This window comes from Ranitomeya imitator, chromosome 3 (assembly GCF_032444005.1).
Source record: "Ranitomeya imitator isolate aRanImi1 chromosome 3, aRanImi1.pri, whole genome shotgun sequence".
Taxonomy (NCBI): domain Eukaryota; kingdom Metazoa; phylum Chordata; class Amphibia; order Anura; family Dendrobatidae; genus Ranitomeya; species Ranitomeya imitator.
The window spans coordinates 609574391-609589545 of record NC_091284.1 but is presented as its reverse complement, the minus strand read 5'-3'; positions in this window follow the sequence as shown (position 1 = coordinate 609589545).

Genomic DNA, 15155 nt, shown 5'->3' with positions numbered 1-15155 from the left:
TCACGCAAGGTCCTGCAAGAGCTGATTCTTAGGAAGGAAGGATGCCAGAAAGAAGCAGGGCGCGTCCGAGGGTGAGTATATACCTAATAGGAATATACTCACCCTCGGACGCGCTCTGCTTCTTTCCGGCAGCCTTCCTTCCTAAGAATCAGCGCTTGCAGGACCTTGCGTGACGTCGCGGCTTGTGATTGGTCGCGCGAGCGGTCACATGGGCGGCCGTGCGACCAATCACAAGCCGCGATGTCACCGCGACGTCACCGCAAGGTCCTGCAAGCGCTGATTCGAAGGAAGGAAGGTTCCCGGTTAGTACCAGGGCGCGTCAGAGGGTGAGTATAGCGATATTTTTTATTTTAATTCTTTATTTTACACTTAAATATGGATTCCGATACCGATTTCCGATATTGCAAACATATCGGAACTCAGGATCGGAATTCCGATACCAGATTCAGAAGATCGCCGACTTCATGGCCGACCCCACACAGGGGTCGGGTCGGGTTTCATGAAACCCGACTGTGCCAAAAGTCGGCAACTTCTGAAAATGGCCGACCCGTTTCGCTCAACCCTAGTCCTCACCTCCCATAAAGGGAAGCATTGTTCTATTTACTTGTTTTAAGCATTTCAAAAATTTTGTATGTCTTATGCTGAAATGTATTGTTGTTCTTCTTCCCAGTCCAGGAGTACTGGATTTAACCGGGGGGGGGGGGGAGTGCAGTGCCCCAGAGATCTGGTCGTTGCAGTATGACACTCTGCTACTAAGGGGAGTGATGGTACGTCTGATGGCACTGAAGGAATTCTACTGACCAGGTATCACCAGCACACATTACACTTCACACTCCGGCCACTAGGGGGAGAAAAAGGCTTTATTTATTGGGCCACTCCTCACACTGGTAAAACTAGGGGTTGGATAGGAAGTTAGTCAGAAGCTGACTGGGTTGGATTCAGGCAACATCCCATGGCAGGGGGTGTTTCAGGGAGAAGACACAGGGGGGTCCCTGTCAGGCGTGGGAACCTGGCAGGTGCCTAGCGAACAGAGCAGAACGTTATGGAACCGCGCCTGCACACCCCGCGGCGGTATCCTAAGAAAGTGACACGAAGGGAAGGATATTGTGGAACAGTGAGAAATGAGAACAAGCACAAAGGAGAGCCAGTAGGAGTCGTGCCGTGAGATCGAGGCAACATCCTACTGAGGCGCGTAGCCGGTGGCCGGAACACCGCGGGAGTAACTGACTCTAGGCCTTAAGGTACCGTCACACTAGACGATATCGCTAGCGATCCGTGACGTTGCAGCGTCCTCGCTAGCGATATCGTCCAGTGTGACAGGCAGCAGCGATCAGGCCCCTGCTGGGAGATCGCTGGTCGGGGAAGAAAGTCCAGAACTTTATTTCGTCGCTGGACTCCCCGTAGACATCGCTGAATCGGCGTGTGTGACACCGATTCAGCGATGTCTTTGCTGGTAACCAGGGTAAACATCGGGTAACTAAGCGCAGGGCCGCGCTTAGTAACCCGATGTTTACCCTGGTTACCATCCTAAAAGTAAAAAAACAAACACTACATACTTACCTACAGCCGTCTGTCCTCCAGCGCTGTGCTCTGCTCTCCTCCTGCTCTGGCTGTGAGTGTCGGTCAGCCGGAATGCAGAGCGGTGACGTCACCGCTCTGCTTTCTGGCTGCCCGGCGCTCACAGCCAGACCAGAGAAGCAGAGCGCCGAGGACAGACAGCAGAAGGTAAGTATGTAGCGTTTGTTTTTTTACTTTTTAGGATGGTAACCAGGGTAAACATCGGGTTACTAAGCGCGGCCCTGCGCTTAGTTACCCGATGTTTACCCTGGTTACCGGGGACCTCGGGATTGTTGGTCGCTGGAGAGCTGTCTGTGTGACAGCTCTCCAGCGACCAAACAGCGACGCTGCAGCGATCCGGATCGTTGTCGGTATCGCTGCAGCGTCGCTATGTGTGACGGTACCTTTACTTCAAACTCCGCAGGACAGTTAATTATAGGTTGGCTGTCTACCTTAAATTTCCTACGAAGACATAGGGGGCAATGCGTGGAGAGGGGCGTCTCTAGGGTCCCGGAAGAGCTCTGAGCCTTCCTGTCATACGGGTGCGTCCCAGCCATAACATACCTGGGGGACGAGAAACTAGTAACATCTGGAACAAGAGAGAGAGAATTAGAAAGAACGAACGAACAAGAACAGCAGTTGTGAGGACTATTCCGAATGCTCAGCAGGGTAGCACTACAACACACAGGCGCTAGTGGTAGGCACTGATTTCCACCTGCAAAGGGAACTCTGGATGTGCCCATCGGTCTGGCCGGTCTCAGATAGCCCTGCTAAGCGTGCTCTGGATTGAGGATCCTGAAGTCTTCAGTAAAGAGGTAAAGAGACTGCAACCCTGTGTACTCGTTATTGACTGCACCTCACACCATCACCATCCACCTTACTGGGAAGCCCTGGGGACATACTTCACCTGTGGGAAGGTATACCATGCAGCTGCCATTCCATCACCCCAGAGGACCCCACAGCAGCGTCGGTCACCCTGACCGAACACCACAGGTGGCGTCACGAATCCCTGACAAACTGTACAACCTTTATTGGACGCCCCTTAGCAGGGTCGCGGACCGGGTCTAGCCACCGTGACAGCCTCAGAACCGAAACAGAGAGGCCCAGTACTGAGAACTCGTGGCCCTGTGTCTGGGGGCGCTCCATATTCATGACGGCAAATGTCAGAAATTACTTTAAGCTTTTAATCTCTAGTAAATTGAGTCTGCATATTTTTGCCTATACGCGATGCTGATAACAGTTAAGAGATTGTGTTGTATGTTAGTTCTATGCCTTGGATATCCTATAAGCCTCTTTGATCTGGTAGAACATATTTTGTCAGAAAGATCAGCCTATTAACACAGCTTGTAGGCCATTAAGTCTGAACCATCAAATAACAGGCCAGACAACACGTAACTGTGTCATGAAGCCTTCCCGCTTTCCAAGAATCAGGGCTTTTAAGCAAAGCATGTAAGCATTTTGAACCATGAAATAATGTTCAATGCCTTATATTTCTAACTGCGTTTTGCTTCCTAGGGTTTCTATGAATGGAACTGCTGTTCACTTTCTATTTCAGTCATTATAGATATACCTCTATTCAAATACAATAGGACTTATTTTATATGCATTAAAAGCTTTTTCTGAAAAGCACATTGAGCTTTGTTAATATAGCAAATATAGCATTATTAATAGTGTATCATCCGGTAACTGGTAAGTTACATTATTTTTCTATTTGTTTGCACTGCATCAAATATAGCCCATGTACCTTGGATGAATGCAGCTTCCTGGTAACAACTGTTATGAAAACAGCAAAAATTGTAATCCTAGTTTTGACTCTTAAGGGAGTTGTTCAACTGTGAACTAAAATAGTTTTCAGGTATGGGTGGTGTGACGGATCGCACAGGGGAGGGGTTGTACGGACTTCATTCACCTCTGGGGAGGGGAGAGAAGGACCCAGCAGGGATCAGCTCTCTGGTGCCACCACTTGCCCCAGGTCAGTCAGGGAACATCAATTAGTAGCCAGAAACGCTTCTCTTATAGGTACGAGATATAGAGGCGCTCCCAGTGAGTGGGAATATACATCACCAGTCCAGGCTGGGGACATATATGTAAACCTCCTGGCCGTCACTGTCAGAGTTCCTCATGAAGGCTAGTTTCACACTAGCATTTATCTGGGCTGCGAAGGGATGCGGACTTCCTTCGTGAAGCCCCACCCACTGCCACACCTTCATTCAGCTTCGCCTATGGCTGCATGCGGTGTGCGCACCCTATCTTTAACATTGGGTACGCAGGCCATGCCGCTGTATGCAGATGCCGCCACATGCGTCGTTTTGACTGTGCGATGACCTGTGCCGAACGCAACATGTTGCATTTTCATGCAGATGCCGATGTGGAATGTAGAAGGGATTTAAACCGGCCCTGAAAAGATTTTTTCTTGTACATGGCAGCAACAAACTTTAGAGAAACACAAGAAACACTGCCAGCTTTGATGAACTTCTGTAAACAGATCACTGTATAAACACAAATCTGTCAATAAGTACATGGAATAAAGCAGTAGCAAGGATTAAAATTTATACAGCAATAATCACTGACTAGATGGTTTTGATATCCTAGCCCTACTGCCACAACTCACACTAGATGAATTGCAGGTAAGAGCATTGTTATTGTAGAATATACAATGGATTTGAACTGGCCCTGAAAAGATTTTTTCTTGTATGTAGCAGCAACAAACTCTGGAGGAACGCAAGCAACACTATGAGCTTTCATTAATTTTTGAGTACATATCCTCGTAAAAAACAGGAATCTGTCAATGAACATATGGAAAAATGAAGCTGCAATAATTAAAATTCATAAGGCAATAATTCCTGACTAGATGGCTGTAATACTCTGGCCCTACTGCCACAACTCACCCTTGATGATTTGCAGATAAGAGCAGTATTATTAGAGAATAGAATCCATTTGAATTAGCCCTAAAAATGCGATTAGTTTAACTTAGCAGCATCAAAGACTTACAGTGGGGCAAAAAAGTATTTAGTCAGTCAGCAATAGTGCAAGTTCCACCACTTAAAAAGATGAGAGGCGTCTGTAATTTACATCATAGGTAGACCTCAACTATGGGAGACAAACTGAGAAAAAAAATCCAGAAAATCACATTGTCTGTTTTTTTAACATTTTATTTGCATATTATGGTGGAAAATAAGTATTTGGTCAGAAACAAAATTTAATCTCAATACTTTGTAATATATCCTTTGTTGGCAATGACAGAGGTCAAACGTTTTCTGTAAGTCTTCACAAGGTTGCCACACACTGTTGGTATGTTGGCCCATTCCTCCATGCAGATCTCCTCTAGAGCAGTGATGTTTTTGGCTTTTCGCTTGGCAACATGGACTTTCAACTCCCTCCAAAGGTTTTCTATAGGGTTGAGATCTGGAGACTGGCTAGACCACTCCAGGACCTTGAAATGCTTCTTACGAAGCCACTCCTTCGTTGCCCTGGCGGTGTGCTTTGGATCATTGTCATGTTGAAAGACCCAGCCACGTTTCATCTTCAATGCCCTTGCTGATGGAAGGAGGTTTGCACTCAAAATCTCACGATACATGGCCCCATTCATTCTTTCATGTACCCGGATCAGTCGTCCTGGCCCCTTTGCAGAGAAACAGCCCCAAAGCATGCTGTTTCCACCACCATGCTTTACAGTAGGTATGGTGTTCGATGGATGCAACTCAGTATTCTTTTTCCTCCAAACACAACAAGTTGTGTTTCTACCAAACAGTTCCAGTTTGGTTTCATCAGACCATAGGACATTCTCCCAAAACTCCTCTGGATCATCCAAATGCTCTCTAGCAAACTTCAGACGGGCCCGGACATGTACTGGCTTAAGTAGTGGGACACGTCTGGCACTGCAGGATCTGAGTCCATGGTGGCGTAGTGTGTTACTTATGGTAGGCCTTGTTACATTGGTCCCAGCTCTCTGCAGTTCATTCACTAGGTCCCCCCGTGTGGTTCTGGGATTTTTGCTCACCGTTCTTGTGATCATTCTGACCCCACGGGGTGGGATTTTGCGTGGAGCCCCAGACCGAGGGAGATTATCAGTGGTCTTGTATGTCTTCCATTTTCTAATTATTGCTCCCACTGTTGATTTCTTCACTCCAAGCTGGTTGGCTATTGCAGATTCAGTCTTCCCAGCCTGGTGCAGGGCTACAATTTTGTTTCCGGTGTCTTTTGACAGCTCTTTGGTCTTCACTATTGTTGAGTATTCCGATACCGCAAGTATCGGGTATGGGCCGATACTTGCGGTATCGGAATTCCGATACCGAGATCCGATACCTTTGTGGTATTGGGTATCGGTATCGGATCCATAGTGAGGTGTAAAATAAAGAATTAAAATAAAAAATATTGATATATTCACCTCTCCGGCGGCCCCTGGACATCATCGCGGGTAACCGGCAGGCTTCTTTGTTTAAAATGAGCGCGTAGGACCTGAGGAATGACGTCGCGGCTTCTGATTGGTCGCGTGCCGCCCATGTGACCGCGACGCGACCAATCAGAAGCCGCGACGTCATTCCTCAGGTCCTAAATTCCTAGAATGAGCGCGTTTAGGACCTGTGGAATGACGTCGCGGCTTCTGATTGTTCGCGTGCCGCCCATGTGACCGCGACGCGACCAATCAGAAGCCGCGACGTCATTCTCAGGCACTAAACTCCTCATTCTAGGAATTTAGGACCTGAGGAATGACGTCGCGGCTTCTGATTGGTCGCGTCGCGGTCACATGGGCGGCACGCGACCAATCAGAAGCCGCGACGTCATTCCTCAGGTCCTAAACGCGCTCATTTTAAACAAAGAAGCCTGCCGGTTACCCGCGATGATGTCCAGGGGCCGCCGGAGAGGTGAATATATCAATATTTTTTATTTTAATTCTTTATTTTACACATTAATATGGATCCCAAGGCCTGAAGGAGAGTTTCCTCTCCTTCAGACCCTGGGAACCATCAGAATACCTTCCGATACTTGGTGTCCCATTGACTTGTATTGGTATCGGATATCGGTATCGGCGATATCCGATGCTTTTCGGGTATCGGCCGATACTATCCGATACCGATACTTTCAAGAATCGGACGGTATCGCTCAACACTAGTCTTCACCATAGTGGAGTTTGGAGTCAGACTGTTTGAGGGTATGCACAGGTGTCTTTTTATACTGATAACAAGTTTAAACAGGTGCCATTACTACAGGTAATGAGTGGAGGAAAGAGGAGACTCTTAAAGAAGAAGTTACAGGTCTGTGAGAGCCAGAAATCTTGATTGTTTGTTTCTGACCAAATACTTATTTTCCACCATAATATGCAAAAAAAATGATAAAAAAACAGACAATGTGATTTTCTGGATTTTTTTTTCTCAGTTTGTCTCCCATTGTTGAGGTCTACCTATGATGTAAATTACAGACGCCTCTCATCTTTTTAAGTGGTGGAACTTGCACTACTGCTGACTGACTAAATACTTTTTTGCCCCACTGTATTTAATCAACTTGCTATAGTAGTGCTATAGTGGAGCATTTCGCATCTACTCGGCCTGATATGGAGGAGACCAGGATCTTCTGTACTTACTGTACAAAGTCTGCTGTCCAGACTGAAATCATGTATGCAATGTGAGAACTCATTATATTTCCCCAACTAGAAGTTGGAGCCTCAGAAAAGCATTTTTCCCATTACTAAGGAGTTGGTGTCCTAGACTGATAAAGCATAAGCGCTAAGTGCAAGAGATGCCAAAAATTTGAAGGAGGTACTCCAATACTCCTTTGAAGAGACGTAGTAGACGGTCTCAGAAAACATTTTTTTTATCATTATTAAGGAGTGGGTATTCTAGACTGGTAATGCTACTTGAACTTGAACTAAGTGCATGGGCTGAAAAATATTTACACCCAAGGGGTACACATATATATTAAAGAAGAAACCAAAAAGAGAAATTTAGGAAGCAAACGTCAAAGTATATAAAATCAAACAAGATCTTTATTTAATACAAAAACAGAATTTACCAAACATAACATCTAAAGAGGTAAAACATATATATACTGTCCTCGGTGGGATACACATGCAATATAAGACTGCAAGTACAGAGCCATGTACACACCCAACTAAATCTCCATCACAGATATCATGGATATCACTGACAACATAGTAAGCTGGTGGTTATTGTTACATGCACTGTTGACATCAAACCATATATAATATATATCCTAAGGACACAGTGTCCAAAATAGATGGTGATAATTATTATATGAACAAGTTGAATGGTTATCAGTTTACGCTGTGGTGGTTTATACTAATAAAAGTGCAGGCAGTGCCATATAGACTACCACACACAGCAACCATTACAGCATGCTCATACACAAATCCGCCAGTGCTTAAAGGGTAAATACCCACAGCATGATACAAAAAATCAATAAGGAGTGTGGATGCACTACATCACCTGCACGTGCAGTCCTGAGAGCCCCAACGCACGTTTCGCGTATTGCTTCTTCCGGGGGAGTGTATGTGTGGTCCGGTACATGTTTGGGCTATTTATAGCCCTGTCTCACATTGGTGACAGCGGCGTTGTATTGGCGCTCTCATCGCTGACCCGGGTCACAGCACATGCCCAGATCGGCGTCCTACGTCACTGTTCCGCTTCCCCGTCTGACGCGTCAAGACGGGGGGCGGGGCCAGCAGCGCTCCGGACGCGTCACCAAAGCCGAGCAGTAACCCGGACAACGATGGAGCGCTCACGTCGCACATATGATGAGAGCGTGAAGACGCGGTGGTAACTAAGTAACAGGGGGAGGGAGGGAGGAGTAAATGTTGGCACAATGCGATGGCAACCAGGTATCAGGAGGAGGGAAAGAGATGCAAATACTGGCATACAAGTCTCATACAAAGCGCAGTATAGTGAGAGCCCTGGTAATGGTGAGGCGATCTTATAACAGGTATAATCAAGAATACACGGGAATGAAAATAGATCGGCGAAAAGGATAAAGCTATATCCCACCAAGAGGAGATGTGTATAGTGGTGTAGCTCACCTAATATGTACCAGGACAAAGGAGGGGATTCAGGGGAGGGGGTGGTCAGACTCTACTCGGGGTATATGAGCATATAAGGTCCAAGGACAGCACGTGCAAGCCCTGCAGCATCCACCACTCGTGACTACATATAAAAAACATCTATTACCCACCATATACTTAGGAAAGAAACAACCTATACTGAAAAAAAGTATATATATATTGAAAAAAAAAATATATATATATAAATTACATATACGTGCTGTGTATATATCTCTAAAAATGATATTAATGATATATTCATAGAACAAAGTGTAATACATAAACCATATTTATTCCATAAAAGTGACTAGTGCAGTGAATTGCTGAATGTCAGCAATAAGACATACATAAAATATATAATAAATCTCCTCATTATTATAACATTACATAAAAAGACATGATAGTAATAAAGTGCATATTGTGCATATTAACCTATGAATGCTGGGCTCAACAGGATTATACATATATATAGTAAAATTTACAGAATTCTCTGGCTTCTGATGCAGATTCTTCTAATTTAACTTGCTTTCCTTTTATTTTTGTAGTGTCTTTCAAGGGTATGAATCCACTCCAAGTTCTCCGCTCCTGATCCATAGCTTATCACCGGATATCCCTGACCTCCACAACAACTGCCACAAACCACCAATAGACAGAGGTAAGTATATGTATTCTAAGGACAAAACTGAGAGAAAGAAATGGTTAAAAACTAGTAAAGAATACAGTAAAGCAGATATGTTAAAACCCATAAAACCACACGAAAATAAAAGTTAAAGAAAGGGGGCATAGCTCAATTTTTCATTTAAACCTTTCGGATAAACGCAGTCAATCTTCTTAATCCACCTAGTTTCTAATTGTGCGAGGGTCTTTTTCCAATCACCACCTCTTTGATTAATGAAGACTTTGTCGATTCCCGACACTTTTAGTAATTTTGCATTGCAGTCATGTATTTGTTTAAAGTGTCGGGGTATCGGTTTCAATTCCGTCATGTCATTTACTTCCCGTGCATTTACAATATCCCTGACATGCTCTCTTACTCGTAGTCTCAGTGGTCTCGAGGTTAAACCTACATAGATTTTGCCGCACGGACATTTTGCGTAATAAATCACGCCAAACGAGTTACATGTTATGTGTTGAGTGATGGTAAAGTTTTTGGTTCCATAACTGGAAGGTTCATGGTAGGCCTGTCAAAATTCTTAATGCAAACATCATAAACAACCTTAAAAATTTATAATGATGGTATCATGATAAGCCTGGTAATATGGTGGTAGAGGAGGAGAAGGACATCACAAAAATGACGAAATCCTGAAGCATATACCCATATTTGGGTGGGAAGGGGTGCATGGGAATAGACCAGAAAAAAAAAACACGGTATATGAGTTTATGTTCCCCTGATGTTGAGAAGTCTGGGCAAATCCATTCCTTGCTCATTTTGATAAGAGTCAGCCTGTCAGCATTTTCAGTTGACAGGATGGTGCACCTATCGGTTATAATGCTAAAAGCCCGCTCTGACAAATTGCTTTAGGCAGGGCAGGCCAGGATCATCAAGGTATAGAGAGACACTTCATGCCACGTGTCTAGCTTGGATATCCAATAGTTGCAAGGTACAGAGAAATCATGGAGGACATTGGTACGATCCGGTAGTTGCTCCTTCATCATCTTTCAAAACTTTTCCTTTCTTGTCAGAGTACCACACACATCAGGGCCTGAGAGATGGAAGGGTCTGAGAAAACTGTGGCAGACCTTTGATAGTGTTCCCCTGCCTTTGCTGCATCTGGTGTGTGTCTCCTTTGTCTCTACTCCTTGGTTTGCCAAGGAACTGTTACTTCTGCCCCCAGCGCTGTCAGATGGGAATTTTTTAAATAATTCTTCAACTAGGGAATTCTGGTACGGCAACATTTTATTAGACAACTCCACCTCGGGAAGGAGAGATGTAAAGTTCTCCATGCAACATGGGTCTGGAAGGGTGACCAACCAGTAATTAGTGTTGGACAAAAAGCGTACAATGCGAGGGTCACGGGAAAAGCAGCTGAACATAAACTCAGCCATGTGTCCTAGACTGCAAACAGCCAAGACTTCCCTGTCCCCACCAAGAGGATGAATGTCCATCTTCTCCTCCTTGTCCTCCTCCTCATCCTCCCTCTCCTCCTCATCTTCACGCCATCGACACTGAACAGACAAGATGAAGGGGATGTGGATTTACCATCTGTAGCACAGGCAACCAGCTCCTATTCCTCCTCCACCTTATCACCCAATCCGCGTTGAGAAGATAAGATAACTCTGGGCTGTGTAGCATCACCCTGTATAGTTTTGTGTATTTCTCTGAGGCAAGGTAGGCTTATTTTCTATCTTCAGGCTAGTTAGTTTCTCAGGCTGTGCCGAGTTGCATAGGCAGAGTTAGGCGCAATCCACGGCTGCCTCTAGTGTTGTTTGGAGAGGATTAGGGATTGCGGTCTGCAGAGTTCCCACGTCTCAGAGCTCGTTCTATGATTTTGGGTTATTGTCAGATCACTGTATGTGCTCTGACCGCTATGTCCATTGTGGTACTGAATTGCCTTTCATAACAGTACAGGAAGCCAAAAGTACTAATGATTCTCAATAGAGGGAAAAAAGAAGTTCTGAGACCATTTTTTTTTTCTTTGCACTGTGTTTTGCCTTTTTTTTCCCCTAGACATTTGGGTGGTTCAGTACACAGGTGTAGCGATGGACATTAGAAGTCTGTCTTCATTTGTGGATCAGCTCTCAGCAAGAGTACAAAAGATTCAAGACACTATTGATCAGAAAGCTATGTTGGAACCAAGAATTCCTATTCCTGATTTGTTTTTTGGAGATAGAACTAAGTTTCTGAGTTTCAAAAATAATTGTAAATTATTTCTGGCCTTGAAACCTCGCTCCTCTGGTGATCCAGTTCAACAGGTTTTGATTGTTATTTCTTTTTTGCGCGGCGACCCTCAGGACTGGGCATTTTCTCTTGCGCCAGGAGATCCTGCATTGAGTAATATCGATGCGTTTTTCCTGGCGCTCGGATTGCTGTACGATGAACCTAATTCAGTGGATCAGGCAGAGAAAAATTTGCTGGCTCTTTGTCAGGGTCAGGATGAGATAGAGGTATATTGTCAGAAATTTAGAAAGTGGTCCGTGCTCACTCAATGGAATGAATCTGCGCTGGCAGCTTTGTTCAGAAAGGGTCTCTCTGAAGCCCTTAAGGATGTCATGGTGGGATTTCCTATGCCTGCTGGTTTGAATGAGTCTATGTCTTTGGCCATTCAGATCGGTCGACGCTTGCGTGAGCGTAAATCTGTGCACCATTTGGCGGTATTACCTGAGCTTAAACCTGAGCCTATGCAGTGCGATAGGACTTTGACCAGAGTTAAACAGCAAGAACACAGACGTCTGAATGGGCTGTGTTTCTACTGTGGTGATTCCACTCATGCTATCTCTGATTGTCCTAAGCGCACTAAGCGGTTCGCTAGGTCTGCCACCATTGATACGGTACAGTCAAAATTTCTTCTGTCCGTTACCCTGATCTGCTCTTTGTCATCGTATTCTGTCATGGCATTTGTGGATTCAGGCGCTGCCCTGAATTTGATGGACTTGGAGTATGCTAAGCGTTGTGGGTTTCTCTTAGAGCCCTTGCAGTGTCCTATTCCATTGAGAGGAATTGATGCCACGCCTTTGGCCAAGAATAAGCCTCAATACTGGACCCAGCTGACCATGTGCATGGCTCCTGCACATCAGGAGGTTATTCGCTTTCTGGTGTTGCATAATCTGCATGATGTGGTCGTGTTGGGGTTGCCATGGCTACAAGCCCATAATCCAGTATTAGATTGGAAATCCATGTCGGTGTCCAGCTGGGGTTGTCAGGGGGTACATGGTGATGTTCCATTTCTGTCAATTTCGTCATCCACCCCTTCTGAGGTTCCAGAGTTCTTGTCTGATTACCGGGATGTATTTGATGAGCCCAAGTCCGATGCCCTACCTCCGCATAGGAATTGTGATTGTGCTATCAATTTGATTCCTGGTAGTAAATTCCCAAAAGGTCGACTGTTTAATTTATCCGTGCCTGAGCACACCGCTATGCGCAGTTATGTGAAGGAATCCCTGGAGAAGGGGCATATTCGCCCGTCATCGTCACCATTAGGAGCAGGGTTCTTTTTTGTAGCCAAGAAGGATGGTTCGCTGAGACCTTGTATAGATTACCGCCTTCTAAATAAGATCACGGTTAAATTTCAGTACCCCTTGCCATTGTTATCTGATTTGTTTGCTCGGATTAAGGGGGCTAGTTGGTTCACCAAGATAGATCTTCGTGGTGCGTATAATCTGGTGCTAATCAGGCGAGGAGATGAATGGAAAACTGCATTTAATACGCCCGAGGGTCATTTTGAGTATCTAGTGATGCCATTCGGACTTGCCAATGCTCCATCAGTGTTTCAGTCCTTTATGCATGACATCTTCCGAGAGTACCTGGATAAATTCCTGATTGTGTACTTGGATGACATTTTGATCTTCTCGGATGATTGGGAGTCTCATGTGAAGCAGGTCAGAACAGTTTTTCAGGTCCTGCGTGCTAATTCTTTGTTTGTGAAGGGATCAAAGTGTCTCTTTGGTGTGCAGAAGGTTTCATTTTTGGGGTTCATCTTTTCCCCTTCTACTATCGAGATGGATCCTGTTAAGGTCCAAGCCATCCATGATTGGAGTCAGCCGACATCTCTGAAAAGTCTGCAAAAGTTCCTGGGCTTTGCTAATTTTTATCGTCGCTTCATCTGCAATTTTTCTAGTATTGCCAAACCATTGACCGATTTGACCAAGAAGGGTGCTGATTTGGTCAATTGCTCTTCTGCTGCTGTGGAAGCTTTTCAAGAGTTGAAGCGTCGTTTTTCTTCTGCCCCTGTGTTGTGTCAACCAGATGTTTCTCTTCCGTTCCAGGTCGAGGTTGATGCTTCTGAGATTGGAGCAGGGGCTGTTTTGTCGCAGAGAGGTTCTGATTGCTCAGTGATGAAACCATGCGCTTTTTTTTCCAGGAAGTTTTCGCCTGCTGAGCGAAATTATGATGTGGGCAACCGAGAGTTGCTGGCCATGAAGTGGGCATTCGAGGAGTGGCGTCATTGGCTTGAAGGAGCTAAGCATCGCGTGGTGGTATTGACTGATCATAAGAACTTGTCTTATCTTGAGTCTGCTAAGCGGTTGAATCCTAGACAGGCTCGTTGGTTGCTGTTTTTTGCCCGATTTGACTTTGTGATTTTGTACCTTCCGGGCTCTAAAAATGTGAAGGCGGATGCTCTGTCTAGGAGTTTTGTGCCCGACTCTCCGGGTTTGTCTGAGCCGGCGGGTATCCTCAAGGAAGGAGTAATTGTGTCTGCCATCTCCCCTGATTTGCGGCGGGTGCTGCAAAAATTTCAGGCTAATAAACCTGATCGTTGTCCAGCGGAGAGACTGTTTGTCCCTGATAAGTGGACCAATAAAGTTATCTCTGAGGTTCATTGTTCGGTGTTGGCTGGTCATCCTGGAATCTTTGGTACCAGAGAGTTAGTGGCTAGATCCTTTTGGTGGCCGTCTCTGTCGCGGGATGTGCGTGCTTTTGTGCAGTCCTCTGGGATTTGTGCTCGGGCTAAGCCCTGCTGTTCTCGTGCCAGTGGGTTGCTTTTGCCCTTGCCGGTCCCAAAGAGGCCTTGGACACATATCTCTATGGATTTTATTTCTGATCTTCCCGTTTCTCAAAAGATGTCAGTCATTTGGGTGGTCTGTGATCGCTTTTCTAAGATGGTCCATCTGGTACCCTTGTCTAAATTGCCTTCCTCCTCTGATTTGGTGCCATTGTTCTTCCAGCATGTGGTTCGTTTACATGGCATTCCAGAGAATATCGTTTCTGACAGAGGTTCCCAGTTTGTTTCAAGGTTTTGGCGAGCCTTTTGTGGTAGGATGGGCATTGACTTGTCTTTTTCCTCGGCTTTCCATCCTCAGACTAATGGCCAGACCGAACGAACCAATCAGACCTTGGAAACATATCTGAGATGCTTAGTTTCTGCCGATCAGGATGACTGGGTGTCCTTTTTGCCTTTGGCTGAGTTCGCCCTTAATAATCGGGCCAGCTCGGCTACCTTGGTTTCGCCATTTTTCTGCAATTCTGGGTTCCATCCTCGTTTCTCTTCAGGACAGGTTGAGTCTTCGGACTGTCCTGGTGTGGATACTGTGGTGGACAGGTTGCAGCAGATTTGGACTCATGTAGTGGACAATTTGACCTTGTCCCAGGAGAAGGCTCAATGTTTCGCTAATCGCAGACGCCGTGTGGGTCCCCGACTTCGTGTTGGGGATCTGGTTTGGTTATCTTCTCGTTATATTCCTATGAAGGTTTCCTCTCCTAAGTTTAAACCTCGTTTCATTGGTCCGTATAGGATTTCTGAGGTTCTTAATCCTGTGTCTTTTCGTCTGACCCTTCCAGATTCTTTTTCCATACATAACGTATTCCATAGGTCATTGTTGCGGAGATACGTGGCACCTATGGTTCCATCTGTTGATCCTCCTGCCCCGGTTTTGGTGGAGGGGGAATTGG